Source organism: Hypanus sabinus, chromosome 12, assembly GCF_030144855.1.
Source record: "Hypanus sabinus isolate sHypSab1 chromosome 12, sHypSab1.hap1, whole genome shotgun sequence".
NCBI classification, from domain to species: Eukaryota; Metazoa; Chordata; class Chondrichthyes; order Myliobatiformes; family Dasyatidae; genus Hypanus; species Hypanus sabinus.
The window spans coordinates 249,633-257,002 of NC_082717.1; positions in this window are offsets into that span (position 1 = coordinate 249,633).

A 7,370-nucleotide genomic window follows, 5' to 3' on the forward strand; every position below is an offset into this window, starting at 1 on the left:
ACATACAAAACAAATACAAATTCAAATTTTCTACTCCAGAAGAAAGTTATACAAATTGTAAATAAAACTAGTTATTATGAGCCAATCAATCTACTGTTTCATCAACTAAATACTTGAAAATTCAAAGATTACATAGATTTTAAAATAATACCAATTATGTATAAAGTAAAAAATGCACAGCTACCATAAAGTATCCAAAGGTTGTTTTAAATAAGAGAGAGTCAACATAATTTGAGAGGAACATGTATACAGGTGTTCCACCACCCCCCCCTTTACAAAGATAGAGCGTTTCTATGAAACTTTTCTTAAGCCGAAATGGCGTAAAGTGAAGAACCATTAACTTATATGGACAAAATTTTCATAAAAGTGAAAATCCTCTTTGTAATGCAAAAACAGGTTACTAATGCAGGTCTTTTGTAAAAGTGAAGTGGCGTAAAGCAAACATTCGTAAAGCTGGGGACACCTGTATTTCAAAAACAAAGGATAAGAACAAATGTAAAAAATCATTGTATTTCAGTCAGGGGGTGAATCTATGGAACAGTTGTAGTAAAAATTTAAAAACATGCACATAACATTACACTTAACAAGTTTAAAAAATAATTTAATGAATACATATTAAATACTTGATTTAAAATGAATGGGAGTAATGTAAATAAATAATATTTGGAATTGGATTTTGTTTTAAAAGATTATGAATTTTTTTGTTTTTGATGTGATGATTGATACTAAATACGTTGTACAAGTAAGAGGGGTAGGCCCAATAAGCTGTGACTTCAGCCTACACCCTTTCGGTCTGTTTTAAAGAATATCTATGTTTTTTGTTGTAATTTTGTCCTATGAAATCATTGTTGTAAATGATACTTTTTATTATGTTTGTACTGACTGAAATAAATTAATTTCATTTCATTAACAGAATAGTTCAAACTCATGTAAGCATGCCTACTAATCTGCCTACTGTGACATAATCCTCTGAATACTTTGAAGAATATATCCTCTTTGGTATTTCATAACCTTCACTGATTTTGTGATTATTTTATACATAATATAATTATCACATTTTTTGTGGAGGGGGCAAGGTTTCAGATTTCTGGATCATTGGTATTTCTTCTGGGGAAGGTATAATGTAAAAAAAAGACAAGGATAGTTTATTCTCCTCCATGAATACTTGCTGAATTTTGTGTGTCTGAAAGTTAAACCATTAAACAGTTTATGGTCTGTGCTAAATCTGCATTTTACACCCATAACAAATAATTTCCCTTCAATTGTGGGGAATTAGTAAATGTATTGGCTTAATGGTTCCCAGGTGATGACTTCTTAGAGATGGCCACAACGTCATTCTGGCCAATCTGTAGCTGTATTTCAAGATAGTCCATTTTATTTCAGTGTAATATTTGTTGCTTTCTGTTTTAACTGCACCATGCCTCTGTTCCCCTGTAATTCATGCCACTGGCTGCGATGAAGCCTCACCTCCTGTCTGTCCTTTCTATCATCTCTGTTGCATGCTATCTTTGACTTATTTCTGGTTTCCCTTCCTCAAGCCTGGCAACCAAATTATACACAAGAGGCCTAGTTACAATCTCACAGGTGAAGTGGCAATTCCAGACCAAACTTGAATCACTAAAGGATGCTCAACAACTGTGTCAGGGCTTGAATTCGATCACCTCTTACAAGGTGAAAGGAAGCAACATAGGTGACAATGGGGCTTAGCTTCCCGGTGAGCTCAATGCCACTATGCTCACTTTGACCATCAATATCTGGAGGAACCATCACAAACTCCCACAGCTCCCAGTGGCCCTGTGATTTCAGTCTCTGAGGCTGACGTGCAAGCCACCTTCAGGAAGGTAAAACTACAAACAGTATCCCGCCCAGACAGGGTACCTGGACAAGCACTAAAGATCTATGTTGATCTACCGGCTGGAGTGTTCATTGAGATCTTCAGTCTCTCACTTCGGCAGACTGAGGTACTCACTTGCTTCAAGCAGGCTTCATTTATGCAGGTACCTAGGATAAGTGTGGTAACCTGCCCCAATCACTTTCATCCCATAGCACTCAGATCTAATGTGATGAAGAGCTTTGAGAGATTGGTGATGAAGGAGATTGTGGCCAGCATTTGGTCCATACAGGCCAACTCAACAACCATTTTATTGTGATGAACACAAAACAGATCAGGCATCATGACCCCGAAAATGAACCCAACCAGTCTCACACCGACGGGGAAGGTGACCATCACACACCCTGGTTAGTGAGGGTTTCTCACAAATACACAAGCAAAAATCTGTATAATCCAAGCTAAAATGTAATAATAAATGAACTGGAGCTTCCCACCATAATCCCACAAAAGCATTTTAACATAAGCACAATAATGAGTTCTGGTCATTAAGAATGTGGGGGCGGGTTGTTGACCACGACACCCCCTCCCCCAGGAGCATTGCAATATTGTGGTGCTTCATCCAGAGCATCCCCACTGAAACAGTGGTGCATCCTGCCCTGGCACTGGAGGGGGATCTACTCAACCTAACACCGGCTGAGCAGCATGACTATAGGTCACTCATAGTGGTGCTTTGGACAGAGGCCATTGGAGGAAGCAATAACGGAAGGACTAGGCAGCGTGTGGAAAGAAGCCTGAGGCCCATTCACAGAGGACCTCCGCCACGGTGCGCGGCATGGCTACCCCAAGTTCCCTCCTGCAACCCAAGAACAGCTTGCCCACCACGCCTTTGTAAAGGTGCTGATGTTGGAGTGTCTTCAGCAACATAAGACCTTTAAGACATGGGAGCAGAATTAGGCCATTCAGCCCATTGAGTCTGCTCCGAGATTCTATCATGGCTGATCCTGGATCCCACTCAACCCTATACATCTGCCTTCTCACCATATATTCTTCGATGTCCTGACTGATCAGGAAACTATCAACAGCTGCCTTAAATATACCCACGGACTTGGCCTCTACCGCAGTCTGTGAGAGAACATTCCACAGATTCACTGAACTCTGGCAAAAAAAAAATTCCTCCTTACCTCTTTTCTAAAAGGTCACTCCCTAGTTTTGAGGCTGTGCCCATTAGTTCTGGATATTCCCATCAAAGGAAATATGCTCTCAACATCCACCCTAACTAGTCTGTTCAACATTCAGTAGGTTTCAATGAGATCTCTCTACATTCTTCTAAATTCTATTGAGTACAGGCACAAAGCTGCCAAATGCTCCTCACATGTTAACCCCTTCATTCCCAGAATCATCCTTGTGAACCTCCTCTGGACTCTCTCCAATGACAACACATCCTGTCTGAGATATTGTGTCTAAAACTGCTGACAGTACTCCAAGTGCGGCCTAATTAGTGCCTTCTGAAGACTCAGCATCATCTCCTTGTTTTTATATTTGACTTCCTTTGAAATAAATCCCAACATTTCACGCCTTCTTTACCACAGACTGGAGCTGTAAATGAACCTTCTGGAAATCCTGCATGAGGATTCCTAAGGCTACGTCCACACTAGACTGGATAAATCCATAAACAAAGCTTTTTCTCTTCATTTTGACCCTCAGTCCACACTGAAACGGCGTTTTCCTCCCCCGAAAACGGAGCTTTTCTAAAACACCCTCCAGAGTGTGTAAATTTGAAAACACCAGTTGGGCAGGGCAATGTGGACGGGGTAACCAGAGTTTTTAAAACACTGCCATAACGTGTCAGAACAGATGGTGGCAGCAGCGCGGCATTTCATTGTTTTCTTGAACACAACCCCCCACACAACCTAACGATTTCAGAACAGATGGCAATGAGACTGAAGCCAGAAGAGTTAGAAATGTACTCACCAAATACTTTGATCCATAACTTACTGAATAAATAAGTGTACTCACTTTGCCCTGTTTCTTTCCTTGCTTGTATGAAGGTGGTTTACCTATTTATGCAAGTACTTCTCTGACAATAGATGTGTAACAGCTTACTGTAACATTGTATGGAAATACAAGATAACACTGATGCAGACATGTTTTATACATTTAACAAGGTGCTTTATTAATGCAACAGAGTTAGTCAGTTTTTCAATGTTCATTGTCAGCTGGGTCATACAGTCGGTGAACTCCCTGTTGGTTGCCTCCATATGCTTCAGTATTTGTTTTTTTTTTAGTTTTATGTCCTCCTGCGCGAGAGCCAACAGCTGTCTGTCATTTGGCAATTTCCTTTTAAGTTTTTCTCATCTGTAACTGCCCAAATGGGCACTTACATAGCGAGATCTGACACCAAACATATCACTTGTTTTCCGTAGATGTGTCCTGCACATGCCCAGTTGGAGGATATTCGCCCAAATACCTGTTTTAATGAGGACGGAGGTAGTTTCAAAAATGTTTGGCATGGACACCTATCGTTTTTATGCAAAACTGGCATTTTCAAAATTATCTGGTCTAGTGTGGATGAAGCCTTAGTCCTGCTGCAATCACATTGCATCCTCAGCACTATCTACCCCTCCACCTATCTTCGCACCATCCGTAAACTTTGCCACAAAGCCATCAATTCCATGATCTAAATCATTGACAAACAATGTAAAAAGTAGCGGTCCCAGCACTGAGCCCTGAGGAACAACCCCAGTTTTTCTCCTTCTTGCAGCTTTTCAGTTGCCTATTGTTGGATTTTAAAAGCTTCCCACTCACTTCTGCTGCTTTGCATGCTCTTTCCTTGGCTTTTCTCCAGCCCTTAACTTTCCTTGTCAGCCACGGTTGCCTACCCCTGCAATTTGAGAACTTCTTCCTCTGTGAGACATATCTATCCTGCGCCTTGTGAACTATTCCCAGAAATGTCAGCTTTCTCTGCTTTGCCATTGTCTATGCCAGTATCCTTCTCCAATCTGCCTGAGCCTGACATCACCATCATGGCTGGTCAAGGCGCTAGCGGAAGCAGAGGAAGAGGGGACAGTGCATTGCAGTGGGGAAGAATGATGCAGTGGAGCATGAGGTGTGGCTCGCCAACATCTGGGATCCCTGCATCATTGGCCTAGACCTGCTGTCCCACTGAGGGCCTGTGTGGATGTGTCGAGGGTAACACTCTACCTTGGCATAGAAGCTGTGGCTGTCTGGCAGGGCAGCTCCTGGAAGCGGACCAGTTTCACAGCAGCTGCACAGTGAGCAGGCGAACGATCCTGTGCTGGCCTGGGTGAGGGAATGGCTGAGCATGGAAAGGCAGCTAGAGTGGGCAGAGGTCTCCGTCCTGTGTCAGAGATCAAAGCCCTATATTCTCAGTGGGGCATGCTGAACATGTGCAACAGGTTGTTATTTTGGCTGTAGCCACTTTCCGATGACGGACAGCTGCTGGTCCCCCATGGGCTCCATACTGCAGTGCAAGAGCTGGTGGGGCCAGCCATTTCGGAGTTGCAATGACCTTTGTCTTGCTGTGTGGACGCTTCTATTGTCCTGGGAACAGGCAGGTCGTGGAGCTGTTCGTGTACTGCGGTGATGCTTGCATGTCCCAGAAAGGGCTGGGTCACTTGTCTAGGGCACCAATGCAACAGTACATGTATGGGTTTCCCCCTCTCCGGAAGAAGGGATTATCCCCCAAGCTGGGAAGCCACTGGAAGAGGCTGGGAGAAGTGCTCAACTGCATCTCCAATGTGGTACACCTGGATGAGGTTGCCTGTGTGGTGGAAGGCAGATGTGAGGCGGAGTTAAGATGGCGCTAAATGGTTGCATCTTCGAAAACAGCTCTATTTCCATCTTTAACATCTTTATTTTTCCCTTTCAAGGTTCTTTTGAAGAACCTGACCTGGAGTTACACGCTGACTTTGGTCCTTTGCAGGAATGGGATTCATTCTCGGAGCTTCAGGACTGGCCGTTGTTCAGCACGTCAAGTGTTCAGCCTGAGAGTCCAGCTCGTATTTGGAAGCTAAGATCTTGGGGTTCTGGAGACGGGCGGATCGAGGGTTGGTGTCGTGGCAGGAGACCCGTGTGTCATTGGGGGATTCTGAAAATCTACCGCTGTGTGCTTTAAGATGTGTGATCTTTGCGATCTTCAGGCACACAGCTCAAAAAAAGTGACATAACAAATGTTTAACATCATAAACCAGCGAATTGTTTGTTATGTCTCCCCGTACGCTGGGAAAATGCAGACATCTCTTTCTTCCTTATTAGGGAGAGAGAGAACCTGTGGTATGTCGAATGCCAGGTGAAACACAAAGTGTCTGGGGTAACTGCAAGTCTGTGTCTTTGCTGTTGCTTTGCTCACGCTTGAGTGCTCGGTGACGGGTGCCGATGCTTTTTTTGCTGGTGGGGGGAGGGGGGATTCTTGTTTATGCGCGGGAGGAGCTGGGGGGGGGGGGTCTTTGGGATTCACACGTTTAACTGTCATTCATTCTTTGGGGCATCTCACTTCTTTGTTCCTGTGGATGTTTGCGAAGAAAAAACATTTCAGGATGTGTATTGTATGCATTTCTCTGACATTAAATTTGACCTTTGAACCTCTACTGCACTGGGACCAGCTGGCACCGTATCAGCCTTCGGCCACTACCGACCCAGCAAAACTGAAGGATGGAAGTGACACTCCAGGTGGCCTGCCTCTTCCCCCACCAACAGGTGCCTCCCCTGAGGAGGGGAAAACCAGACATTATCCAGCACCCCAGACACCACCAGAACACTTGAACTTTGTTATGGACTCTGGGGTTGCTGACCCCTCAGGTGGGGGCAGCATAGCACTCAGGGAGGAGGCGTGGTTGACAGCTCACACCAGCACTCTTGGCAGTTAGCGCTACTAGTTCTTGTGTTAATTGGGTTTGTGGGATTATGATGGGAAGCTCCAGTTAATTAATTGTTACATTTTAGTTTGGGTTACACAGTTCTTCTTTTGTGTGTTTGTGGGTCACCCTGACTGTAACCGGGGTGTGTAATAATCACCTCCCCCATCTGTCTATAGATGGTAAAGACAAAATAGGCATCCGTTAGTCTCGAGAGACCATGGATTTGTGCTTTGGAAAGTTTCCAGGGCGCAGGCCTGGGCAGGGTTGTATGGGGGACCAACAGTCCTCTCCATGCCACTGATATTGTCGGGCTGATACAGCTTGGCACCGGTGTCATTGCAGAGCAACGTGTAGTTAGGTGCCTTGCTAAAGGACACAATACGCTGCCTAAGCTAAGGGGCTTGAACTAGCGACCTTCAGATTACTAGATTAACGCCTTAACCACTTGGCCATGCACCACATATTTAAGATAAATAAGCTTTTCTCGCCTATCATGGACCAAATGCTCATCACAATGTACCAAGTGCACTATAATTGATTTCCCCCCATATTATCTTGCATTGCATTGCTGCTGCTAAGTTAAATATTTTCTTGACTTATGCAGGTGATATTAAACCTGATACTCATTCTGATCCTGAAAAATATGCCTTTATCTAACAAAG